Below are 27,967 nucleotides of genomic sequence, written 5' to 3' on the forward strand. Positions count from 1 at the left end.
GAAGGAGTGTCAGTGTCGTTCCGGCTACACACCACGTCACTACTACCACCACCATCATCTCCTCCTCCTCCTCCTCCTCCACCACCACCACCACCACTTCCTCCCTCTACTTATAGCATTGTTGCGGGTCACACTCCAGAGACGTCGCCTTTCCTCCATTGTGTGATCCCGGCGGGAGTCCATTCGGTCTCTGGCTTTCAAGTGGTGAGAACATACTACATCGCAGGTGCTGTTGTTGCCACTGCGGACTTTTTGTTGAGCTCAATTTGTTGTAGAAAATTCAAACTCGCATCTTCCCCTTGAACCACATGAGACTGAAAAGTTTGTGTTTAACCTCCCAGCAATCTGGATACACGATTGCGCTTGACTCTGCCGTTGCGTTGGCACTTCGAGAAGTGTTCGACTTCGGTCGAACACGTGGCTTCCGACCCCTTTAGCTGTTGCCCCCTCCCCCCCCTCACGAAAGCCGTGTTCGAAGCTGGAAAGGCCAAAGGCCCCATTCCAAATCTGTGCTCTGGTTAGTGCTAAGGTTCTCAGATTGTGTGATCAATTCTTTGGTTCAAAAACAGTGAAACTAGTCGTTATGCGGGTATCTGTGCATTGGCACTTGTTCAAGATTAACAAACAAATCTGACCTGTTCGATCCTCATTCTTTTGTGTGAGCGCTTGATGTGACACTCCCCTTTTCTAGTGCTGAGCTCCATCCACGCAGGCACACATTCTTTGCCATCACTGTTCATTATATTCCTCTTCCTGAAAGTCATTGTGCCTTCGCCCTTTGATGCACTCATTGTTGCCATTGCTCTTTTTCAACTGTCGGTAAAAGGTCAAGCCCAGTCAAACCAAATTTCATAAATTGTAGCCTTTGTAATGAACATTCTGTTGCTGGAAATAATCTTTCAAATTCTAGCTCTGAGATGACGAGTAAAAAGGCATCGATTGTCATTTGAATGTCAAGAGTCATTCAGCTCTTTATATAGGATTCTCATGTGGTTCATTGTGGAAGATGTACGCTAATGATGATTGTGATGAATGGTGTTTTGTTTTGGTTTCTGTGCTGAAGAGTGATAAACGTAAAACTGTTGTTATAAATCTGTTCAATAAAGGGTAAGTGAATTGATGAGATATTCTACATAATGTACAGTAAGTTTCATATTTAGCTGGTAGGATCTTTTACAAAAAATATTGCTGTGACAAGAAGTTAGCGAGCTAGTCTTTTTTTGGTTTTGTTTTGGAGACAAAGCACTGAAACTCAAAGCACAATACTTCTGTTTCATCCAATTCATTCATTGGGGTCTCCTCCCATTTCCCCCCACATAACACCCCCCTCCTGATCACCACCATCGACGACTCGGGTCTTCGATCGTGGTGATAGTAAGAGAGGTGGTTGTCGCCGTCGTGGCTGTTCGAAGGACGAGGTGGAGGGAATCCATGCTGTGGAACCGGGCTTTTTATATGCCTCGCCGCCTCCTTTAGCTGTTACCAATTGGGAACCCGAAGAGGAAGGTTCCCTCCCGTTCCCCTAATCCCTTTCCCCACGCTTCGGGCCGTTGGACATCCAGTGCGTATCCTGGAGGAGGCATAAGCAACGCCAAAAACAGCGAGCGGTCCTTCGGGAATCCTCCTCCTCCTCCTCCACCGCCCAAGTGTAACTCGTGTTGCCATAGGGCCTCTCCAAGTGCTCTTTTTCTCTTCCCCAAGGCCTAACATCAGCCAGCAACCTCCACCATGCTCATCGGACTCGTTCGCGACTCTTTCCTGCGGTGCTTCTGCCAGACCTGCTCGGTCAACTCGGCATTGCCAGGTTAGATCTAGCTGGACCTTTTGTTTTGATGTTTAGCTCCCTCATTTCTCCTGCATATACTGTCTGTTGTCAAGTACAAATGATACATAATGAGCGTTTGAAAAGTTGTTTATATGATCAGTATTGTCACAGGTGCTGCAAGTTGGATCTTCTAATTTAAAGAACTGAAAATATCATTTTGGTATTGTGCAAAGTGGAAGAAGAGAGTCTTCTCTTACAACACCAATTGTCTGCCCATCAGAGAGAGAGCAGTGTTTTCATTCAGAATTTTGGTTGCCAACGGGCTTTCAGAAAAGGGGGAGGAGGCTGAAAGTTCCGTTTTCTATGAACCGCGCCCATTTGGATGTAAATAAGGTCGAGAGTGTAGTGTTAACCGTAATGCAGCATCGCCCATATGACTCGATCGATCCGGAGCTGGCCGTGTCGTCAAGGGCGACTATCGTATAGGCCCGCAGTGCCTCGATCGACCTTTTTGCACCGGGGATGCTGCAGTATCTCAAAAGCCGGCCGATGCAACAGTATTTTAGGATGATTTCAAGATAAATGAACTGATAGCGGCTTTTGGATGACTTGTCTGGATCGTTTAAGACATGTGGAGACTTAGATTCGGCGACAGGGTTGAGACTTTGCCACCGCCCGTTCGCTTTCATACGAAGGCTTCTTCATGGATTATAAAGACGAAATTGATTTATCGATGTTAATTTATTGAACATGCACGCTGTCGAGTCATGAATAGTTTTATTTGGGAAACACAAACCTGCTCAGTCAAAGTTCACTAGGTTGACGGTTTTAGTATATTGAGTAGTTTTGAAAGAAACGTCATAGTATTGTAATGGCATGGAGTTTCTTTCAGAAACTGAACGAAATATCAGAAAAGTCATCGGAGATGGTTGTTGCATCTTGTGCAATGATCTCTACGAATAGTTGAAATAGTGCCTCCCATTTTTTTCGTGGTTCTTTTTCCTATTGATAAGTAGTCTATAAAAGTCTTCCAAATACACAGACCAGGCTGACAGTGCGTGATATTCCTAGTTAATTTACTCACGAAGTGTCAGTCATTTAGGAAAGGTCATTGGTGAGGAGCATGATTGATCTGTTTAGGTCGGAAAAGCTATAGTATAGTATAGCTATAGTTGTTTATTTATTTATTTATTTATTTTTTTTATTTTTTAATACGTACTTACCGGGCTATTTCATAATCACACTTGTGTGACTTTAGTGCTTTGTCATTTGATTGAGTATTGGTGATGCTCTAAATTCAAATTTAGTTTTTTGCTCTTTCGAGTGTCGAGGGAACCTGCATCGGAGTTCAACGTAGGTATTTTAGTCTTCGCGAAGTTTTTCAGTGATTCGTGGTTTCATTCATTATAATCTACATAAGTTAAGTTTATCACAGAAACTAGGGAAGCCAAACGCTTAGCATTTGTAAATGAAGTATACAAGAAACCCCAGTTTGCTTTGAATAAATCTCCGACTGAAAGCAATGCGATTTTGTTTTGTTTTCAAGTGGCCGTGATGCGCTTCGTCCCTATGGCTGAAATGTACTGACCAACTTCTTCTTTTAGTCGAAATATCTTAAGTTTCCTTGGAGAACGAACTTTTTTACCCTTTGGTTGTCGGGTACTGTTGATAAGTTTTTATTTTTATTTTTTTTTATTCTTGATCGACATTGTCATACTTATTAGAGCCGTTTTGAGCGAAAATAAAAAAAAGCGGGACATTTTTAATAACTTTTGTAAAGTATGGAGTTTAAAGTTTGCAAGTGTTGTGTTGAATACTTTTGTTGCAGTCATGATTCTTTTCTATATAATGCGATACAAGCGAACATTTCTTACATTTTAATTTGGTAAATAAATGAAACTAGACTGGTGACATACAATTCCCTTCCCGGTAACTTAGAGTTGTCTAAGCCCTTAAGCTCAGATGACCCTTGTTTTCCGTCGTCTATTGTGTGTATGCTGGCAATATGCTGGGTGTGACAATATAGAAATTATGATCGTTGATAGTCATTCAGGTCCAGCTGTTGAGTGTAACGAGAAGTAATGTTGTTTTAAACTTTTCTCGACCAGATCTCTTTGCAGCTGCGTGTTAGTAAGGCGGAACGTATGGCTGAAGAGCAACGTCTGTCAATCATCACTAAAATTGGGGAGATCTGACTGGCTGTTGAAAATCATGGCTAATGAACTAATAATGAAGTTGAAGGGTCCGTTTATTTGGTTGGTTGTGTAATCCTAATTGTAATGAAGCGTTTTGATATCCATGCTAGAGTTAAAATGGTATTTCGCTTTAAAACTCAATCTTCGTTTCGGGAATATGCTTCCTCTTCAATTCAAGGGTCACTTTGCTCGAGTGTCCAATGAACATCGAGTCTTGAAGAACAGAGTTGGATTTGGAAAGTGAAGTTGGGTATGGACATGTTTTATTATGTAACACCTCGGAAAGTGTCCATTACCGGTGGCCAGCATGAGGGGGCAGAGACTAGTCATGCAACGCAGTTCCTGCATGGTCAGCAGTCATGACTTGTTCAATAATGATGTATGCCCGGTGGCGCCAAGACATTGACGCCATAGCCATCCATTTGCTGCTGCGCTGGCTATTGACTTTCAAAGGTTTCTCCTTGCAGGTCCTGGAGGACACACTTTTTGGGGAACAGAACTTTTCTGAAAGGTGTCTAACAAAACCTAGATGAGTTTGGTTTGGTGTTTTTCATGTTCATTATTGTTGAGGAGTGGTTTGTTTTGACTATGGCACACTGGGATGGATTTCATTTGTGGCAATATTGGGTACAGATGATCGTGAATAATGCTGGGACGTGTTCAAGACCTTCATCCGTGAATATGCTTAGGTCTTACACCCCCCCCTCTCTCTCTCTCTCTCTCTCTCTCTCTCTCTCTCTCTCTCTCTCTCTCTCTCTCTCTCTCTCCTATTCCATCTACCTACTGGACCCGGTCCATCTGCAATCGGCCCCACCCAGCAACTCACATGTGCAGTGTTTGGGGTAATGAAAGGTGTCTTTGCACACGCAATCAATCGATGAATTATTAGGAGTCGTCTGGTCTATGATTTTTGAATCCAAGTTTCCACGGCGTTATTAGTTATAGTTCTTGTTACATAGCAGGCTTCCTCGCAGAGTTGTGAAATTGATTATTGTCCCGTCAGTTGTAACAGGTGTTTAGTCCAGTTTGATTGAAAGTCATTGCAGGTTCCCACTTCCATGTTTTAGTTTTCCCGAAGTCTAAATGCTCAAAGTGTTCGTAAGGTTTGTATCTTTTATTACTGAATAGAAAAAAAAGCTTCCAGGTGTTCGAAGGTGTTAAAGGAATCTATCTAATAGGGCGAATGGCCTCTTTCGTAACACATCTATGGGCACTCTTTAGGGCACAGTTATTTACGGTGATCATTATCCTGCTAAGTAGTCCATTTTCGCCCATGAAGCTTCGGGGTATCTTAATGATTCGGGTCCTTCGCTAATTTCGTGGTTTCAAATTCTATGAGAACTTTTATTGTAGCTAAAGGAATTGTGAATATGTATTATAAGTGATTGATAGCAGTTGAAGGGATGGAAGTGTGCCTCTAAATGCACCTGTCTCGAGTCGGTTTTTTTTAGCTCATGGAGTTTATAGTCGACAACAATAAAATCTGCTCGCTGCTTATGTGTGCGATCATTGAAATTTCGGAGTGGCGCACTATTAGTTTTTTTTTTTACAACAATATGTAAACATTGTAAACATAAGCTACCTTTGGATATTGTCATATTTTCTTGTACCCTCTGCTAAATATGACTTCGTGGTGCAACTCTGAGTTTTCCCGCCTATAACGCTTGTAAACTTTTTTTTACTCCATTTCCCTTTCAATGTTGTATGACCTCACAAATCTCAGCGCTTGCCCTTTGGCCTAAATTTGATATTCAGCCTATACATTCAAATCCTTACCGACAGGAGCTGACTAGTGTGGTGGTTGTTTCTTCTCATAATTAAAGTAGTTAATGCATAGAAACACCCTAATATAAAAGTATTGTTGCAAAAGTACAAAAATACTGCAGTCATTTTGACATGGCAAGTACAGCAAACTTCAGGTTTCTGTTTCCTGTGACTCTTAGTTAGTGCCGTGTTTGGAAATGAAGCTTTGCTTTGCCAGTGGGAGATTCCACGTGCTTCCTCCCTTGTGCATATGTAGTGCAGTTTGCACGGACCGGTTTCCCGCGAGACCATCTTTATCCATTGTCAAGTTTCAAATGATTATTTTGAGAACTGGTTTCTCTGTTCTGGGGTGTGAGCTAATATAAATACATCTTGTACATAGACGTGTATGTATATGTGTATTATATATATATATGTATATTATATGTGGTTGTCATATGTCAGTATAGTAGAATTTCATTTGTAAAATAATTACTAGAAAATTTTTGAGAATGGGTTGTATTCTGGCAATATTTGGATGTATTCAAGCACTGGAGAAAGTGTTGGTGTGAAAGTTTCATGGCTGAATTACCATTCTATTTTTTTTATATATAAATTTAAAGTCTCAGCAAAGTAAGTTTTAACTTCTAGGGTAATTAATAGATTCTCTCTCTCTCTCTCTCTCTCTCTCTCTCTCTCTCTCTCTCTCTCTCTCTCTCTCTCTCATGTAAGTGTGCGCGCTTGCGTATTTGTACCTTAAATACTGAGGATGTGAATAATATGAACGTTCTCTTAATATCAAAAGTATAAAGTTAAGGCAGAAATTTTGGAATTGCCTCTGTCCCGATTCAGGATCTTGTTTTGAATCCAGAGGCATAGTATACAGTGTAGTATCGGTAGTCACAGCTGAAACGTGGCAAAGAGCGCGGCATTGGCAAGGAGGGTGGTTTTTGTTTTCCGTGGGGGGGTTGTGTGTGTGTCGGGGCAGGGAAGGAAATGATGCAGGTAAATCAATAGCTCTCAGACATGCCGGTCACTTGGATGGCGGAGAAAGGAGGGGGGAGAGAAAGAAAAGGAAGTGAAGGATGGGACAATGAAGAGGGGAGAGAGAGAGATAGAAGGGGGGGGGTTGAGGGAAAGGGGAAGGTAAATACGGTAACGTAAGGGCTCTTGCTCTTGAGAAAAATCTGGTAACGTAAGGGGGAATCTTTCTCTCTGCCTCTAGTTATTGGGTTTTCTTATTTATTGGAACGTGACTGACTTGATTATTTTAATTATAAAGCTTACATTTTCAAGATTTCCTAGAAGGTTGCCATTCCTACCGCGTGTACGTGTCATAGTTCGATTTGTGAAGTCCTGCGCCCGTGGAAGTAGTGTAACTTGTTTCAAGAATTGTTACGAGAGATACCGTGCTGCGTTGCACGAGAAGTGTCATTATTTTTGTTCGTATCTTAATGGCAGTTTTACTTGGTGGGAGTAGCATTCCATGCCTTCCCCTTAATTAGGTTTTCGTTGGCTTTTTGTTAATTTTCCTTTTTAATTCGTTACCTTATTCTGTTTTATATATATATATATATATATATATATATTATATATTATATATATATATATATATATATATATATATATATATATATATATAGATATATATATATATATATATATATATATATATATATATATATATATATATATATATATATATATATATATATATATATATATATTATTATTATATATATATATATATATATATATTTTTTTTTTTACCCTGATACTTGAGTCCGGTGTTAATGGTATTCTTCCAACCTCCCTCTCTCGCGTTTCCTTTCCAGTGTTGGCCCCTCCCCTCCCTTCCCCTCTCCAATTCCTTTTGGCAGTAAACGTGACTAGGCGGCAACAAAAGCCTTTTACATTCTCTGCCCAGACGAGCCTTCGCCCGGCCCCAGCACTACGCCTCCGTCTACCCTTGCTATGATATGAAAGGTTTTCCTTACTGGTTTTCTCTGCTTCTCTTCACGTGTAGTCGTACTTGGTTCTATTTGGTATGCCCATGCCGCAATTTTTTTTTGGACTTGAAAAATGTCTTCTCTAGATTAGATGTCCGTGCTTGCAGTCCAGGAACTGCAGTTGTGCTCGTGACAAACGGAATGTTTTACAGAATAAAGAATTTCTTTCTTAGGTCTGCTGACTTTTAGGTGATCAGATCTGCTAAGATTTTTAGCGGAGATGATGGTAACACTGTATCTGTATTTGTTTTCATAATTTTGGTTTTCTCCTGCTTGACTGCCTGTTTGGAGACTCAGACCTTGTATGTTGTTATCCAGTTATATCTCGTAACAACCAGGCCTGGCAATTTTGTCGGTTATTCGTTGTGTGGTTCCTTGGTGCGCCGCTCATGTTGGAACGCTGATGATCAATAGTTTCTTGGGAGGCCTTCGAAATCGCCAGTATATCTAGAATTGACTGATGTGCAGAGTCATTTTGAAGAGGGAAATGGTTCACCTGAATGTTTCGCGAGCACTACAGTCGATAGGCGTGGGCAATAAATTTGAGATTCGTGGGGGTGTGTGGTGTTTGTTGAATTAACGCGTGTGCATTCAAAGGGGGGAGGCTATCCCTTTTATTACACCCTAGGGAGTTGAGGAGAGGGGCCTTTGTAAAGGGAAGGAAAAATAGGTTTTAGGCGGGAGGTTGAGAAGGGTCCTTGATGGCCACCACCCGGATTAGGTTCCCCTCTGACCGAAGTAATCCGCCTTCGTTTTTGTGGATTACCCGTTGCGGATGACGTCGATGCCAGGTCGGCCACGCGGAGTAATGAATCATTCTAAGAACTTTGGTGTCGCGTTTCATTTTTCATTTAATTCAATACTGATTATGAAAGCTATTCTGAAAGCTACATTAAACTTTTAATAATCTTATATCCAGTAGATGTCGAGATCAGATTGAAATTTAACAAGCAGTTATGCGACAAGTTGTAGATTTAAGCTGGTTAGAATTGACAAGGCCTCTGTTCACGGGGAGGTACTATATCCTTCCCGGGATTTTCTCCTCCGCTACGCACTTGACCAAGCGTGAATGGAGACGAAGAAAATTGGGCCTGGAGATGGGAACTTAGTTCTGCCACTCAGCTCACCGCCCACATAACAAGGGGGGCGAAATTCTAAGTGTTCGGCGGATCGTTTCAATCGACTAATCGACGGTTTTTTCGTTGCCTTGCATTTTGAGTAAGTGTGTTGTTCTTAGTGATGCAAAGCCTCCGAAATTGAAACACTTACTACTAGTGCAGTAAATGGAGGAAGTGCGTGGTTTCGAGTTATTACTTGATCAGGTTATCAGCTTTGTTCAAATAATGTAATAGAAAGGCCTTCTGGTATTCCCTTGATAGCTAAACTGACACTTCAAAAATGTCCAAGTTGTCATTTACCCAGATTTCATTTGCCAAGTCATTCATGATTGTAATCTTGTAAGAAATTGGGACTTGAACATTGTAAGGGATGGGACGCATTATGAAGGGATACATAAATAAGAATAATTTATTGTTAACTGCATCGCCACATCTATCATTTTCTTAGTGTTCCAGGAGTCTGTGTCCTTAAAATGCTGTCGTTTTGCTCTTGGTGGAGCTGGTTCTCAAATAAGTCACTAGAAAGTTCCTAGAATTTCAGTAATTGTGCTAAAAATCAGACTGAAGGCCTTGGCCATGATAACCGTAGTGTAAATTGCTTAAAATTGCTGATACAAGGTTGCAGACTGGCCTAGATTGCTGATCATTGCAGAGGTCCATTTCCCAGTTGGCTGTCAGTCTCTCTGGAAAAAAAAGTATTAAGCTGCCCACTTCAGTTGGAGCTAATTGATGTGGAAATTTATATGGAAAATAAATGGAATGATGGTGTTATCCAGACACAAGTGCATCAGTTCCCCTGCTGCGGGCTAGTGGTGTTCAGTACAGATACTTTTGATCAGTTTTGTCCATCTGTGAACTACTTGATTGGTTTCTCGTTTCAGTCAAATAATTAATTTTCAGCATTTGCGAACTTTCTTAATTTGCAGGGAAATTACGTGATATGTGTTATGCAGTTGGGTGAAGTACGCTGCGTTCAACGATTGTGGGTTATCTTATCCTATATTTGAATAAAAAAAAAAAAAAGGTTTGAGGGTAGGGGGCCGACGGCAAATCAACTGCACTGGATGACTGCCAGCGGGATCGGATCTTCTTAATACGTAAGCAAATTGGCCGTTGCCATGTCGAACGACACTTCGTCGCCGACTGCGTGCTTGTCTGTCTTGGAGTGAGTCACAAATTTTATCGGGCGCCAGAAGAAATCGATCAATAAATGACTTTGTCTAGGGTGTGGAGATTAGTCACGTCTGTTCTTGTATGGGTGGCGCCTGTGGGGTTCGCTCATGCAGTAGGTTGTGTGGAAGACCTCAGTTTTGGTTATTGTATGTTTGTTCACATAGATTAATTAAGGCAACTCCGAAATTAAATTGTTGCCCTCGAGTTAAATTAATTTTTTTAGCATATTCAAGTTCATTTGACTTCATGATTGTTTGCAGCGACGAGTTCTCTGTCTCCATTTTAATATTTTGGCGGTGAGGGGTGACTACTGCAGGAACACGTTTAGCTTTTTGAGTGAGTATAGTTGTATGATAAAGGAGAGCATTATAGAAAGGCGTAGAAATTAAGGAAAAAAATCGTTGAACGTGGCATAGGTTGTACAGTAAAAGCTGAACGCATTAACCTTCCCCTACCATCTAGTATCTACTTTGCAGCGAGGAGAGAATTTTCCGGGAACAAGTCTGGATTGTATTGTGTGTCTTGGGGATGGGAAAAGGTTCTCCGAAAAAGTAAGAGGAGAAAGGAATTAGTGTTAATGGAGTGCTGCTGCTCTGTCGAAAGGGGAAGGTGTGAAAGCAAATGGGATGGAGGGAGATAGAGGGGGGAGGGGGGAGCGGCGACGAATCGAGGGAGAGTGCCACGCTTGGTGAGAGTGAACAAAGAATATGATTTATTATTATTAACGTATTTGCTCGTGAATTGAATGATGTCGAGACTTTTGGTCATTTTGGACGCGAATTTTCTCGCGCATCATATGTTGACCGTTCGGCCGCGGAATTGTGTCGCGAGGGTGTTAAGGGCAAACTGATAGGATTGTGTGCAGTGGTGAAGATGTGAAGAGGAGCCATTTCCCCTCCCCGCAAGAGTGGCATTAGGCTGTTACTCTGCCATTCGCTTATGACTGATGATGACCAGGAGGAAACGAAAGTGCTTTTGGGGCTGCTTTTACGCGCATTAGTCTTCTCGTGAGAAGGTTGCTGAGAGGCTATTCATAGCCAATAACGGAAGTTTTTGTGGTCTAAATAATCTTGTTTTTAACAAGTCAATATATACATATATAAATTTTTCATTAAGACTTGTGTTTATTGGATGAGGTAGGAGTTATTGAATACGAGCTGATGCATCATAAAAGGGTCCCAGAGGCTCGAGGCATTATGGAGGCAATCCTCTTTTGGATATCATTGCTTGTAGGCTTAGAAGGGGCGGTGGGCCTATTCATGGTTATGGGTAAGTGGGATCCGCCATTGTGGTAACCCTAATGATTAGCGCTTCTGCTTTAGATAAGGCAGACAAATCAATTTTTTTTTTCTTCTTTCTTTTTATATTACTCTTACTCGCAGGATCATTAAATTGACAATGACCCTGCTGATTATTTCTTAATTAAATGGCGCTGTGACTCAATTTTGAAATGCCTACGAAAGCCAAACTCGAAACTTAATACTTTATATCATTCATTATTATTAATCTTGTAGAATAATAAGCACTGGGTTGCTGTATGAATCAGAAAGGCGTTTCATGTTAATCCCCGACCTGTGCAGAGTTCCAGAGACAGGAAAGGGAAGTTGACTCGCAAACTTACCATTGGACGGCTGAAGTTGCTAATGAGTTTTAGATAGTTGACCTCCAGGGATATCGCTTCTCATTACGGATTCAGAATCTTTGCGGAGCACCTCTCCTCCCAAGGGGAAGCGTGGAAAGTGCGCTCCCCCTCGCACCAGTGTCGGGTTTTTTTTGGTTTCCTTACATTTAGTTCGGCGGCTTAAGAGCTGCCGTGTTTATTTGTTGCCTTGCTTAGTGCTTCTGCAAGGGTCCCCCAAATGATTGTGGTGAGAATGTCAATATTGATGTAGAAATGTCTCCATGAAATGCCCCACGGTGTGTGTGTGTGAAATTGAACTTTTCCCTGATTTCTGGTGGGTAGTTCCCAAAAAGGGGCATTGATTTTAGCAGCCTTCTTTGGCACTGGCTCGTTCAAGTTGGCGATAGATGTATATATCTTAAGGGGTGAAGATGTATATATCTTGAGGGGTGAATCCATTTTACTTACATATGGTGGTATATATAAATAAATTCTCAATTCTCAGTGGTTACTTTCATATACTTTTTCAGGGTTTCTGTTATTGGGCTTCACAAAATGCCTGTAATGGGGGAACTAAGTTTTATGAGTTTCGCTAATCGGATTTATTCGTGAAATCCAATAAAATGAAAAGCGCCTCAGCGGTGTGGTTGGTATGGTATTAGCGTCCCACCTCGGAGGTCGCGGGTTCGATTCTCGGCCATTCCATTGAGGAGTGAGAGATGTGTATTTCTGGTGATATAAGTTCACTCTCGACGTGGTTCGGAAATCACGTAAAGCCGTTGGTCCCGTTGCTGAATAACCACTGGTTCCATGCAACGTAAAACACCATACAAACAAACAATAAAATGAAAGTTTGCTTTTCGTTCTCCATAGGTTTGCCGTCATGGTGAAACATTTACCACTGTCTGGGTAAAAATTCCTGCTGTCATTTATAAGAATTGAAAGATCTCTCGCGCGTGCTCCTTTAATAGGTAATTTATATATAGAGAAAATATTTATCCTTCACCTGCAGCAGATGATAAATTCTTTGCGAGTTACGTATAGGCTATAACTTGCCTCCCATCCACACATGCAATTTTAAGATTGTTTTTTATGAACTACGGCCTTCTCTCGCACGTCTTCTCTCTTCATTGCTTGTTTTATTATTATTATTATTATTATTGTTGTTGTTGTTGTTTTTGTTTTGTTTTTTGGTTGCTGCCGTTGTTGTTGTTTCTTATTGTAGTTCTTATTATTATTATTTATTAATTATTATTAATTTTTTTTTTTTTTTTTTTTTTTGTTTTTTTTTACGGGACCCCCTCCGTCAAAGAATATTGAGATTTTCAAAAGATTCACCTTTGGTTATAAATAAAATGATCGAAGGTCTGGTATATGGATCCAAAAGTTTTGTTTGTTTGTTTGACACTAGTAGATTTTAAACATTTGTGTCAGAATCGAGTGTTTTCCCTGGCAGTGTTTACGTTGAAGTTTTGTGGTAAATTCAGTAGGATTGGTTGTTTATCTCTAATTTTCCCTTTGCCAACGGATAGTTTCCCCCTCCCAGTCAGCCTTAGGATCATAATGCGTACGTTCGCCTTGAATGCCGGTGACTAACTGAAGGATCGATTATTGCTAGACAGCCTGGCGCCTGTAACAGATGCCAGAAACTCCTAGCCTTGTTTATATTAGAATTGATAAGGTTGCAGTTAGTTCTGGGGGACTTCGTTGAAATTTCATGTTGGTTTTATGCTCCAGTCGCTTTTCATACCAAGGAAGCTACATTTCAATGCGTTTTGCGATAGTTTCTCTTAACTGTTTGGTATATGTTTAGTCTATTAGAGAATAAGAATAATTCATGAAAATTGTCTCCTTTATTTGGCTGGACCCTTGGAAAATTTCTATAATTTGTCGAGAAAATCAAATGTTTACAAATTTTAAACACTTATGGGTCTGTATTTTAGAACATTTCATATTTTAACCTCATTAATTACATTAGACGGGGAACTGTTAATACTTGGAGTTTCGGGTGTCAGGATATTGACAAAAGCTAACGTGAAATAATGATTTATTTGGCGAGAGAGAAGCTTGTGTCGACTCTGCTGCAAATGCCAGCATAACAAGATTTGCCAGCGTAGTAAAGGCCTGGAGAGAGAGAGAGAGAGAGAGAGAGAGAGAGAGAGAATAATCTGTTTGGAAATGGGTGGAATATAATGCTTACTCAGCGTTAAGAGGTTCGCTTCCTCTCCTGAAAAGGATATTGAAGGGAAGTGCATTGGAAGTGAAAGAATGGCCGACTCTTAAAGAACTTGTTACTTGCGTACTCGACCGTTCTATCACGTACTACTTGGCGGACAGGGGTGGATTCAGCAAAACTGACTGTGCGTACCTACATACATATTTAACCTACCATTTCAGATAAAGGTTGTCCCCGTGCGTGCACGTTTCCTACGTGTGATCCGAACGATGAAGAGCATTCCGGTACACTGCCCTAGTTGTTGTAAGCAATGGTATAGAAATGAATTTAGGGTTATCTTGACAGACCTATTGGATTTGAGGGTTCAGGTGGATGCTCTTCATTTTTATAAATGTTCATCCATGCATTCATCACTTCAGAACTTGTATTATTTCCTTGTTTCACATTCCGACACTGGTATGTTATGGCCTTGATTTTTATCTGGTTATCGCCTTTCTGGCCGACATTGATTGGTCTGTTACCTGGATTGAGACGAAATGACGCCCATCGTCGAGTCCCATCTCGCTTTCAAAATAATCATTCCTCGTCACAGAGACTTTTTGTCTCAATAGTGACCCTGATTGACGTACTACATATCAAGTGGTGTCCGTTATTCAGTCAGCAGCACCCGGGGAATTGGAAAGATTAATGAATTTGAGTATTGAATATATTAGAGTTGTAATAACCGAGTCGTCCTTCCCCGATCAATTAAGAATTTGACCAGATGTTTTCAAGATTTGTCGATTCTTAGTATTAAAGAAATTTTTTTTTTCCTTTAATGGGAGTTTTATCAAGTCTCCTAAAGGTTTACCTTCCTTGGCTGTACATTTGGCCAAGTTTTAGATTTCTATTTTGACTAGTTAAAGTTCTTAGGATAGTTTTAGTTACTTGCAATACATTATATAATAAGTATATATATATATATATATATAAATAAATGAAATAAAGATAAATGCCACGAAGGAAAAATAAACGAAGGATCTGGCATTTATCTTTATTTATGGATTATCACGTTCCTAACTTTCGTGATTCTGTTATACATATATATATATATATATCTATATATATATATATATATTTTATAGATATATATATATTAGTGTGTATGATTTTCTGTATAAATATTTTGCTTGTATGTATGTGTATATATACACATATATAGTATGTACTATTTATAAATATATTATTATATATATACATACACAAACACATCTGAAGGTATATCGAATATATTACTCAATACCTTTAAACCTTCTGATGCTTCGCTTTGAAAATGTTAGCAGTTGATTATGGAGTTTGAATATCCCAGGGATGGAAGTTAATGAAAAATAGAAGATATAAGGTAGGAAATGAAGTAAAAATAGGAGTTTTACCGACGTCAGATACGGCTTTCCTTCATTTTTTTTTTATTTATTTTGAGTGATTAGTCTGAAAGATCTCATAAGGCAATGAAGGCTGTTGCTCCAGTCAAGTCAAGGGTGGAAATTCTGTTGCTGGTTAGACAATCGTGGGTTCGATGGAGTCTGCGTCAAGCCACAGGAGGACCTGCCGATGCTAATTTGGGTCTTGCAACATCGGTGCCTCCTTATTCATGCAGACGCATTATTAGTCTCGTGAATTCCTTAGCGGCCTACCTTACCTCGCCAGCGGCCAATTCCTGGTTTTTCAGTTTCTTACGCTTAGTATTCTGTTTGTCGAGCTTCGTTTTCATTGCTTTTGTTGTTGGCCTCTCTCTCTCTCTCTCTCTCTCTCTCTCTCTCTCTCTCTCTCTCTCTCTCTCTCTCTCTCTCTCTCTCTCTCTCTCTCTCTGTGCTTTGTCAAGTGCACCTGTGATCATCGTTGCAATTATTGATGTGGGTCTAATCGCGGGTTCACGTGGGGCCCCTGCCAGCTCGTGCAACATGCAATGGGTCAGTCGTAGGTGCCAAGTGCAAGACTGGTTAATGTTTTCGATATGTTTTGATATGTTGCAGAACTTGACAGATTTTTTGCAATTATGCGATCATTTTATGTACGTTGATTTTGTGGAATAAGAAAGTTGCCCCCTTCTGTTCAAAGATTCTTTCGTTTGGAGCCACGCCCATTAGAAAAAAGGGGATGTTTTGTAATTGTTGCATAATGCATTTTCTGTTAGGTAGTTGCATTAGGTTAGATGCTAAGACCATGTCATTTTCTTCATGAGTCAAACTTCTGGGTCATCATCAACTTGAGAAAATATGAAATGATGTTCGTGATCTTGACGGATTTCTTTGAGCCTTGAAATGATGTAACTCATTTCGTAGGTGATGTGTCCACTTATGCAACAATTGAACGGGCGGGCAGTTGGCGTAAGGAAAAATGTGGGTTAGTGAACTTTGGGTGAGTTTTACCGCAGAGTTGGGTGTCGTGTTGCAGGGTGCCGGCTGAGTTATCACTATTGAAGACAGTCACGCCAACTCTTTGACGAATGTTGTCTTTGCTATGCTCGCATAGAAATTAGTATTCTCGTAGATGGTCAGGGCATGAATTTATTTTAATCTTTCTCGAGCACTGTATTTCACCTTATGGAATGATGACGACTTAATTGTTTTTTAGTAGTGTTCAGTGAACATTTTTTAAATTAATGGTGAAGCTTAAGTACTCTTGGAAATGCAGCTCCCTTAGGGGGCTAATGCCGTCAGTGGTCCTCATGCGGTGCACTGGGCGTTACTTAAGGCTCTTTGCATCGTGCCTTCGACCCCTAGCTGCAACCCCTTTCGTTCCTTTGACTGTACCTCTTTTCATATTCTTTCTTCCATCTTACTCTCCACCCTCTCCTTACATTGATCCATAGTGCAACTGCTTTGAGGTTTTCCTCCTGTGACACCTTTCAAAAGTTTTACTATCAATTTCCTTTTCAGTGCTGAATGACCTCATAGGTCCGAGTGCTTGGCCTTTGGCCTAAATTCTATATCCAACTCAACTTGGAAATGCAGCAGAGGTATCATCGATTTCTAGCAGTGCGGACTTTTAATGTCATACCTTCCGTTATATTTTTGCCAAGCCTTAAGTCGTCATTGTTCAGTTGTCGAAGGGGGCTCGGGTGGCAGAATATCCTTGCGCAGTTTTGTTCACAGTTTGTTGGTTCAAATTTGAGATGTCTTGGCAGTGTTATAAGATGATCACTCTGAGGCGTGTCTTGTGGAAGTTCATTCCTCGCTCGGTCTCGGATTTGGCAGTAGGCTTTATAGGCGGTGCTTTCCCCAAGCACAGGAGGGAAGGAAAGGAAAGGAAATGAAAGGAGTAGGTGGTGAAGTATCTGCTTGTGGAGCTTATATCGATCCCCCACAGTCGGCATGCCCTCAAGTCCACCCTCTTTCATGCTCCCCCTTCTTCCTGTTTTCTCTCCTACCCCCCTCCCTCCCTCCCCTCCTGGCCTAGAGCCTACCATGTATACCTGGAGGGATCGGGGGCCGCTTTTTCCTGTTTCGTCCGTTATGGTATTTAGAATTTCAAGGCTTAGGGTATAAATGTTACAACCTCTCTTATGCTATCCGTATAAAAATCGGCTCATAAAGACAATCTAATTCTCTACTACAGAAGGAACAGTACTACTTGAATTTGCGTTGGACACCGACCTAAGCTGCTTGGGGATTTGTACCTTCATACCAGGGGGTGGATTGTTTTTGTTGTGGAGGAGGGTGTCGTCGTCTCACTGTTTAGGGTTCGCTTAAGCGATGGAACGGAGAGGGGACAGGGACTGAACCTACATTTTATTAATGGCCGACAACTTCCTCAAGCGCCGCTGCCTTGAACCTGATAGACGGGAGATGTAACAGAGACTGTTGCTGTCTGTCTGTATAGATGGCTCGTCAATGTTGGCAGTTTACCGAAGACGCCCTGATGAAACTTTTTGATTAGACTTTAATTCTACACAAAATGCTTCTACCGTTTTTACTAGCAGAAATACATTGAGAGAATGCAGTCATTTCAAGCATCATTGTGGCATGATGAAAAATAACCTTAGACAAATTTGTGGGACTCGGAGGTGCACAGGGAAGCAGAACTATTGACTAACATTTTTAAGGAATCTTTGACTGGAAAGACTGCTCCGTGCAAAAATTGAAAATAGAAAAAGTACTGCTAGTCATCATTCGTGAGGTTTGAGCTTTCGTGTTAGTCGGAAAACGAAGTTGATGTGGATGCTGTGCTGTGCGGCGGTGGCAGATCCCAGACTGTGTTTCCCTGGGTGACTCATCGCTGGGATTTCCTTCCCTTGCCTCCTCCCCCTCCCCCCTCTTCTGGGTGTGGACACTCTCTCTCTCTCTCTCTCTCTCTCTCTCTCTCTTACGGATGGAATAGTCTGGGAATGTCCCTAAACACTCTCTCTCTCTCTCTCTCTCTCTCTCTCTCTCTCTCTCTCTCTCTCTCTCTACGGAAGGAATAGTCTGGGAATGTCCCTAAACACACACTCTCTCTCTCTCTCTCTCTCTCTCTCTCTCTCTCTCTCTCTCTCTCTCTCTCTCTCTCTCTCAGGAATATTTTGGGAATATCCCTAAAAACTCAGTATCTTGAATTTATTAAGATTTGTATGTTGACCGCTCGAGACAGACAGACAGAGAGAGAGAGAGAGAGAGAGAGAGAGAGAGAGAGAGAGAGAGAGACCTTACAGTTCGTTCGGGTTGCCCCAGGTCCCTCAGTGTGAGGCGCCTCTAATGTCTACCAGAGAGTTGCTAGTACATCTTCCGGTATATTTTGCATCTTCCAATCTTGGATGGTCTGGGATGCAGTTTAGATATTTGTCGAGCTTATTCTTAAACACATCTACGCTCACTCCTGATATATTCCTCAGATGAGCTGGCAACGCATTGAATAGACGCTGCATTCGATCGAGAGAGAGAGAGAGAGAGAGAGAGAGAGAGAGAGAGAGAGAGAAGTGGTAAGCAAGAGCGTATATGCCGTCATACCAACAAGATTTTTTTTTTTTTTTTTTATTGCCCCGATGAAGCAAACTTCATTACAGTTGGCGAATTCGTACTTCGTGTTTGGGGAGGGGAAGAGGTTAGCACCGTTAGTTTCTAGGTACCACTGTATTCATAATTTTTTAAAATGTCTTTTAACTAATATCGTGTGGAGGTCAGTGCGAAAAATAACTTGGCACAAGAGGACATTAAAGGTGACTCGCGCCGTAACCACCACGTTTGTTTCTTTAGAAATTTCTCGTTAGAAGATCCAACAAGCAGGAAGGTGACGGTTAAATTGTAAGTTAATATTTCTAAGTATTTGGTGCTTTGATTCCGTTCTTCAGGACGCCTTCACAAGAAACCCATCAAGAAAGGTAGCAAGAAACCAAAATGCAAGCAGCCCAAGAAAGGCAGAAAGTATGTCGGTAAGTATCATCAGGTTTTTCTTTATTGAACTCGACTCCAAGCTGCTACCGCTGCTGCTTGGTCAGTGAGTTTATCCTTGGTTCTTAAAGCTGTTACATGCACGTTTTTTTTTCCTCTGGAATTTGCACGTTTTTTTCCTCTGGAATTTGCACGTATTTTCTTTTGGAATTTGTCTGTGATAAGTTTTGAAGCACTAATTAGTTTTCCAATGAGTCAATTTTTCATTCGGTTGCAATCTTGAGCAAAACTTTGCAAAGTGAGTGAAATGGCGCAGCAGTTTCGTATAAGCACTGAAGTAAGTTTGTTCACCAACAAACCCTCAACCCAAACTGAAGTCTCTCTCTCTCTCTCTCTCTCTCTCTCTCTCTCTCTCTCTCTCTCTCTCTCTCTCTCTCTCTCTCTCTCTCTCTCTTTGTCGGCGGTTACAACCCCTCTTGTTTTTCTTTTTTCCTCTGCTGTTTGAGCTTGTTCACATTTGCTGACTTGGCGTTTACACTTGAATTTTCCTTTTTGCATGCATTAGTTGCATTTCTACTGGTGGAACTAGAGACGTCCTGTGGCAACAGTTGCTTTAGACATACTCTGTTGAAATGCTATGTTACAATGGTTTTCCTTTGTCCTATGTTTCTCCTCCTTATACTCATTGCATTGACAGCTCTCTCTCTCTCTCTCTCTCTCTCTCTCTCTCTCTCTCTCTCTCTCTCTCTCTCTCTCTCTCTCTCTCTCTCTCTCTCGTTCGTTTATAGTTACTCTTCCATTATAGTTCGGAATCTTGTTTAGCTTTGTGGTAGCATTTGGTAGATTAGTGTTTCAAAATTTTTACCCAAGCAGATTATTAAAGGGTATTTGACATTGTTGCTTGCTGTGATCATGACCTTTCGTGTGGATGTTATTAACTTAAATGTGTGTGGAATATTTTCGTATGACAAAGGAATGGTTAAGATGGCATTTCTGGCACCTCTTCTTTCTCTCATTTTCGCCGAGGAAGGAACATGTTGATGGTAAGACATAGTACTACGAAGAAACGGGTGACTTTTCATTAATGATCGTATACAATCACACTTGCGCTTCGTAAGTGTGTACTAGTTCGATGCTTGGCGAGGTTTCGGAAGAGGTAAGTGGTCACTACCAAAATGATTTGATGCGTTTCAAGTTCACATGTCTGATCTTGCTAGCTCTTTCTTTGACTTTTAAGTCATTGCATGAAAATCTTAGTAGTTTGAGGTCATCGTATTGACGGATTAGACCTGTGTTGGGTAGCCCAAACCCTGTTCAGCGCGGGGAGGGGATATATAGAGCATGTCACCTTTAAGTCTGTGTGGTCTTCGTAGCGAGGCAGACAGCATTTTGGCCGTCGGGTTCATTCACCTCTTGGACCTCTTTCTTTCGAAGACTTAATAGTGTAAGGTTAAGGAGCTGAATCGGCTGGCATAAATTAAAGTTTGATTGTACGGGCATTTAGAACTATAACGTCAGGTACCCGCTGCCCCAGTGGTCATGTCACTGTTTAAACTATTCTCAGTTTTTCAAGTACTCGTTAGAACTATAAGGAATGTGCGTAGTTCACTACAATCCAACTGTCACACTGAAGGTCATCGTAGTAGTAGAAATTTTATTGCCGTGTTTTATTTAATAAAATTGAAATTGAAAAGTGTCACTTGTGGAAAATACTTTTATAAGGTTATGCTTATACAAAATGTTGCCCCATCATTTTGTGGTCGTTTTGCTGGCACGAAAATGGTAGTTAGGAGTTTTTAAAGAGCTCCATCGGTGCTGACCTTGGCAGGGTCAGGGCATTGATTGAGGGGCGTTGGCCCCTACTGCTCTTAAAGGGGAATCTGGAGAGACTTGTGTTGTCGGGAATACTTAGGTTAGAAGTTTGTCTTGGAGCGAGTTGTATATTTTTCGGAGTAAGCATTTTATGAAGTGTCTTTGGTTTGTCGCATTGCAGGTATTGACTGAGCCAGAAAGGGAGTGGGTGTTAGCCGATGAAGGAAGGGCAGCAGCAGCTGCTGCTGCTCCTCCTCTTCCTGCTGCTCCTTCTGCCCTTTGCCTTCTCCTCACAAAATCCTTATGTCGTGGTTAAGGAATAGCTTCTGTTTTATGGCAGTGGAGAAGAATAAATAATGTTACTTATTGCGTAATTCAAAAGGAGGGCTTACTAAGTTCTTGTGCAATAAAATTTTCTTATTAAAATGTCTAGCGTGTTTGACTACAGGTGGCTTAATGGGTAAAGTGGAAAAAAGTTTCTTTTATAAGTTTTAAAAGTTTAGTTTAGTGCTGTTGGTGTTCTTATTTGAATATTAAATTGGGCGCTAGATTGTTGGACAATTTCTCTCTCTCTCTCTCTCTCTCTCTCTCTCTCTCTCTCTCTCTCTCTCTCTCTCTCTCTCTCTCTCTCTCTCTCTCTGATCAGATTCGTGCTCAATCAGCATTAAGTTTTTGCTTTTGTTTTCAAGTGTGTTTCAATGAAGGTATTTGTTATTTGCATCGTTAGTCTGTCTAGTATCTTCACATTTTCTTGTTTTAGATATTTCTGGTAATTCAACACATTCCTTCACATTGTCGTGTGTCTTGTTAAAAGTATGCTAGTGATACTTTCTGAAGATAATCAGTGCATGACAGTATTGATGCTTTGCTTGTCTTGATGTACTGCTTGCTTCGAAGGTACTCGTGTGTATTTAAATTTTTCTGTTGCTTCTAACGTATTTTTTTTTTTTACTTAATGCTGGTTCTTTGAAGACACTTCTGTGACAAGAGGCTGGAAAATGTACGAATGTGAGTAGTACTTATAAGTGTTAGAAATAGAAGATGATCAATTTTTAGACCAGCTTAAAATTTTTGTACTCTGGGCGGGCTTAAAAATGCCCCAGTGTAATTATGTTTTGTTCTTTTAAGTTTTGGTATTTTTGTGCATCATTTGGCCCATTCTCTCTCTCTCTCTCTCTCTCTCTCTCTCTCTCTCTCTCTCTCTCTCTCTCTCTCTCTCTCTCTCTCTCTCTCTCCGACAATGGATACTTTAGTAATTTTATTACTTTATAAACTTGGCTTCCTCTAAAGAGCTTTAGTTTTAGTGATTTTAGTATATTCAGTTGATAATTGCAAATTATTTTCCTACAGCCACAGAAATCCGCTGCGAGGAGAAATCACGTGGCGGTATGAGTTACGAGGTGATCTTGGCAGAACCTTCAGCTGACAAACCATCACCACCCCCAACCACTTCTCCAAAGCATAAGAACATGACTGCTGAGGATATATCTCAGAAGCTTGTGCTCGCTGAGGAACGCAGAAAGGTAGGACAGTCATTAAGATATTTAAAACGGTGAAACAATGAAGTTTCTGTCACTTCGTAGTATGTAGCTTGTCAACGCTGGCAGATTCTTTTTAGAGTCAAGAGGTTTTAGTTCTTAAATGTTTTAGGGCAAATTATGGAGAGTAGATTTAATTTGAAAATATCAAAGGTAATGGAAGATGTAATTTTAACCTGATATTTCAGGGTTATTACCTAACTTTTAATATTTTAGTGGAAAGTGAATGGCTTGTTGTCACCTATTGAGAAAGCAAGTTTTTTTTTTTTTTATTTAAAGGTAAAGCTTTGAACTGTGCACTATATGATATGAATTTTTCAGTCCATGGAGGCATCCCGCTTGGCTTCAGTCAGCGAAAGGATGTCAAGGCTTGAGGATGCCAGTCGAAAGAGAGAGGAAGCCAACAAGCATTTTATTGCTACTACTCAAACTGCTCTTGAAGATAAACTTGACACCAGTGCCAACAATCGTAAAGCATATCTTAATGGCCTCCGAGCAAAGATTACTGATCATGTGAGTAGTTGGTTAATTCTCTAGAAACTGTAGGGGTTAGTGAAATGACCAGGCATCTATTAGAGGTTTCTTCTTTGGTGGGCTGTTCTGTTTGTTATATTTAGAATGGTGCCGCTTTTTTTTTTTTTTTTTTTTTTTTTTTTTTTTTTTTTTTTTTTTTTTTTTTTTTTTTGGGGGGGGGGGAATTTGTTTTTATACAGAATGACATGGGAGTTGGGTAACAGTAAAACAATGTACTAGCTATTGTTTAAAATTCAGGAAATGTCATTACTACATCAAGAAAAGTGTTTCTTCTTTAGTGTACATTATTTGCAGTTATGAGAATCTGAAAATGAAAGACATACCACACCACTTTTGCATATGCAGCTTGCTCTGATTAAGTAGACCTGTCTCCTCCTAAGACGAGAGAGAGAGAAAAAAAGTGTGGATTTTTGTATAAAATGCAGGATGCCTTTTTTGACCAAACAACAGTACTCTTATTTTGACCTTGCAATTAGTCTTGTGGTGTTCAGTTACGATGGATATAGACTGTGTGATAAGTACTCGTCAAAGTGGGGCTTTAACATCATATTATTTAACTTTATTTTCTCCCCGAGTGATGTGATCGTTTTTGGTAAAGTTTTTGAGCTACTTTGTTGGAAATTTATGCTTTTTAGAATATGTTTATCTTAATGTTTAATGAAGTGTAGTATTTTCGGGTAATGTTTCCTGTAATTAAAGTGGAATCATAGTTAAGCAATAGTTTTATACAAATGCATTTTACTATAAATGGTTGTATACAAAGTTTTACTATGAATAGTTGTATACTGAGTTTTACTATAAATTACTGTACTTTTGATTAATGATGTACCTCTATTTGTGCCTATAATATGGACTTTTGTCATCTTACAGCTAAACAATGTGGACAGTGTGAGGAAGGCCCTTGATGAACAAACTAATGAGCTTAGAGAAGCCATTGAGGTAAAGATGAAATCAGCTGAAGAAAACCGCACAGAAAACCTCAACAAGATGTTGGACAAGCTTAAGGACCATGTGAGTTTGGGAAATGTAGACTTCATAAAAAGTATCTTACTAATGATATAGTACCTTTTTGTTAAAATTTTTATTTTGTCCATAATGTTTCGACAAACAGGTGGCTTTATTCAAATATCTTGACTTCACAGGAGGAATATGCAAGGAAGGTTCGCCTTAGCCATGAGGAAGCCATCCGACAACTTGAAGGGAGAATTCAGGAAAAATTAGCCATGGCAGAAGCTAATCGGGAAACAGAAATTCTGAGGAAATTGGAGCCCCTTCGAGAACACGTAAGTTGATTTTCATCATAGCCATTTTCTGTTTTCAAAGAAAAAAACAGGAATATGAAGGTTAGCATGTAAAAACTCTAGCCTTCATAGTATTTTTGTTATAGTTTTGCACAATGATTTTTTTTATACTTTGCACACTTTAGAAAATTTAGTTCTTAGTTATTTTGGATTTTTTTTTAGACTTTTAGTTGTTTTGGTTTTATTTTGATTATTTTTTGTTTGATAGTCAAATAAGATAAATGAAGCCCAGCAAACTGTATCAAAGAAGGAGGAAGAATACAAGAGCAAAAAAGAAGACGACATTGCACAGTATGAGGAACGGCTACGCAAAATTTCTTTGGAGAAAGAAGCTAAACGGCAAGAGGTGTCAGAACATTATCTGGAAAGATTGAACAGGTCCAGGAGAACAGGAGTAAGGAAGAGGAGGAACTTAGAAAGAAAACTCAGGAAAAAATTGCTCTAAGATTAGAAACGGCAGATAAGATTCGGAGTGAGTTTGAGGAAAAGGCTAGAAAAGCAAAGGAGGAGCAGGTATGTAGTTTACTATGCCTAAAGTGTGGATTTTTTAGATTAATTTTTCTAGGATCTAAGAAATGTTTATTTTAATGTGCCAGTCCTTTCCATAACCTAATGGATTAATTTTTCTAGGGTCTTAGAAATGTTTTATTTTAATGTGCCAGTCTTTTCTGAGGGCTTTTCCATGACCTAATGATTGTCTCCACTAAAGTTACTTTAAGCCTTCAAGAACTTGTTATCTTCTAGGGCTTGTCTGAAGTTGATTGTTTTTCCAAAATTAGTTTGTTGGTTATAAGGAATTTTGAGTTTTAAGGAAAATTGATACATGAACCATATTAAATTTGATTTCTCACATCTAGGAACGCCGGGCCGAAATTGTTCGAGCAAACAAAGAGCGCATCGCCGCCGCAGAAGCAGAGAAATGTGAGGATACATCCTCAGGATAAGTAAGATTATACCCTTCCTTCCCAGCCCTCTCACCCACCCACCCATTCGACCCATCGGAGCCCACTAGACTAGATTGCTGATGACCACATTTCCATGAAGACTGCCATCCTAGTGGGGCCAAATAGTACTAAATATCAGGCCATGGGGCTTAAAGACCATAAGAAGCCTTTTATGTGAGATTCTAAGGCACTTAACATATTGCTGTCCCCTCTTACCAATCAGATGTTGCCCATTTTTAGTAGGTTAGTATTGTGGATTTTGGGAGATCCATTTTGCCTTTGTCAGCCTTAAGGTGGTGTTATAATCCTCCTATTTTGCCCAAGGGCTGGTAGTGGTTTAGTGCGTTTTCTCCCACTGTTCAAGAAGATTTGATGTTCCCTCAAAGCTACGCCCCATATCTCATTTGCCTTTACTGAAGATTCCTAAAGAATCTGCTATATTCCGCCGCATCTGATGATGTATGCTTGTACATTATGCATATGCTCAGCTTAAGAGGAGAAAAAGATTTTAAGTGTTTCAATATTTAATGCTGGGTTCTCAGTGATAGGTACTTTTAAGGTTAATCATATGATTATTCATAGATGGAATGCCTCTTACTGCCAGTTTTCTAATTTGGGATGTTCATGTCATCTTGGTCTGTTTATGTATGAAAGTGACAGCACACCCACTAACAGAAGTAGGCATTATAAATAAATGATAATAATAGAATATTTAGGTATTATATTCAGTTATGATCCATATACTATACTCTGTGTGTGTAGGGTATTGAATGAGTGGGTGACTGGTGATGCAAGGTCCATTTATCCTCATAACTCTCATATCTGCTATAGTGTCCCAGAATGTGAGGTCCCCTCCCTCTCTTCCTTGCAACTATATTCATTTGATCTCTTCTAGCTCTCTGGATCCCTTTTTGTGATCCTTTTCAAGTTCCCTTTTAATAACTCCCACGAATTTTGATTTCTTCAAGAACTGTCTACACTGCCTTCTGCTTGCTGGTGTTTGCGGTAATCACATCCCTTAGCGCCTCAATGCAAAAGTACTGTTATTGTAAATCGGTGTTCTTCAGACTTACCAAACTATTTCTAGTATGGAGTGATATTCTGGATTTAAATATTAACTTTAAGGAGCCTTGTGATCTGTCTTAGTTTTTAAGGATTTTTTCTACCTTAGGTGAAAACTGCAATCTCTTCTAAGACTGCCTTCAATCATCAGAATTGTTGTTCAGTTTTCATCTTTGTACATTGTGTAAAAAAAAGGGGGTTATTTTCCAAGTTGATAAATTTAATCTGGATGATTTTCACAGAAACCCTTTGTTTAATATTAGCGTAAGTGTTTAATCTAAGGAACTGTGCTACAGTGGCACTTTTTATTTGAGCAGAATTGCCTGTCCAATGGATGGTTTTTTTTTCTGATTTTTTTTCTAATGGAACCTTTTAATTTATCCTAATTTTTAGTTGAGAGAAGCATTTTTTAGTTTTCTGTAGTAGAGATAACTTTTAATAGTTGCCCTTTTGCTGCATGTTTAAAGTTTGACCTAGTTATAGGTTTTCATATTTAGAAGGATGGAACTGGGCACTTTTTTTTTTATCTGAATTTGAATACTTTCACAAGTATCCATAGGTCACAGCATTATTGGTTTTAAGAAATTCTTAATAAAGAATATTGAAAATTTTATAGAAATTAATGAAGCAGATTTGTATGTAGTGAGTGTTAGTATATTGCTAGTACTGTACTGTACATCTAAATTTAGTAAAACAACACTGGGCAATTGTAGAGGATTTGCATGGGTATGAAAATTGCAAGGGACAAATTGTATATTGATTTGTTCATGCAATGGAATAAATTTTATTTTTATAAGTACAGTACGGTATCATGTTGAAATTCAGGAGCTGAAGTAGACTAAGTGCCTGTGAAGTTTTCCATTCATTAATGATATTTTGGTGCTATTTCAAGATTTCTTTCCTCTCAAGTTTTCCTGTGTGATATAACACCTGGAGTCGTGTAAAAATGTTATTTCTTGAATGGCAATAAAAACTAGTTGACAAAATGTTGCAGCAAAAGGGTTAAGATTTTTTGTAACTGTCTTAAATCTTTAGGTTTTATTTTAGTGAGATAAGGGAACAGCTAAGCAGAAAGCATTTTAATTTTTAAATTTTATTATTTGGCGAGACTTCTAAAACTCAATATCTTGATCACCTTCACATAACATAGTTGAGTAATTTGACTAAAGGCAGCCAAACACATTCAAGCACACACAAATGGGCGTTTTGTTTTAGTTTTTCATGGTTAAAGGAAAGACTGAAGGTTTTGTTTACAGTAGTGTCAACTCTAGTTTCATATCTTTAGAAACAATAGTCAGGCGTACAAGAAGAAAGGCACCAATGTAAATGGAACAGTCCAGTGGTTGAGGCTCCTTTTTGTATTTCTCCATTTGCTCTCATTTTCAAAAAGTGCCATTTCATTTGCTGTGATTTTTTCATTGAATATCTATTTTGCATACTGTAACAAGATTTATATGTGTTTGTGCATTTGCAGTATAAGTACATTCCACATTATATAGTGCTTGAATAAATGGTAGTCCAAGTTACTTCTGGTTTTATTTTAGCAGGTAGATTTGATCCTGGATGTTCAGTTTATCAAGAGACTTGACATTGCTGATGTGATGTTGCACCGAATGTTGTAATTTGCATTT

The 27,967-nt window shown here is 39.7% G+C and overlaps 1 pseudogene; it reads left to right on the top strand.

Moving 5' to 3' along the window:
- Nucleotides 1-27,862, top strand: LOC135202199 (golgin subfamily A member 6-like protein 22; annotated as a pseudogene).
- The last annotated feature ends 105 nt before the right edge of the window (nucleotides 27,863-27,967 follow it).

The sequence above is a fragment of the Macrobrachium nipponense genome, chromosome 23 (assembly GCF_015104395.2).
Source record: "Macrobrachium nipponense isolate FS-2020 chromosome 23, ASM1510439v2, whole genome shotgun sequence".
NCBI classification, from domain to species: Eukaryota; Metazoa; Arthropoda; class Malacostraca; order Decapoda; family Palaemonidae; genus Macrobrachium; species Macrobrachium nipponense.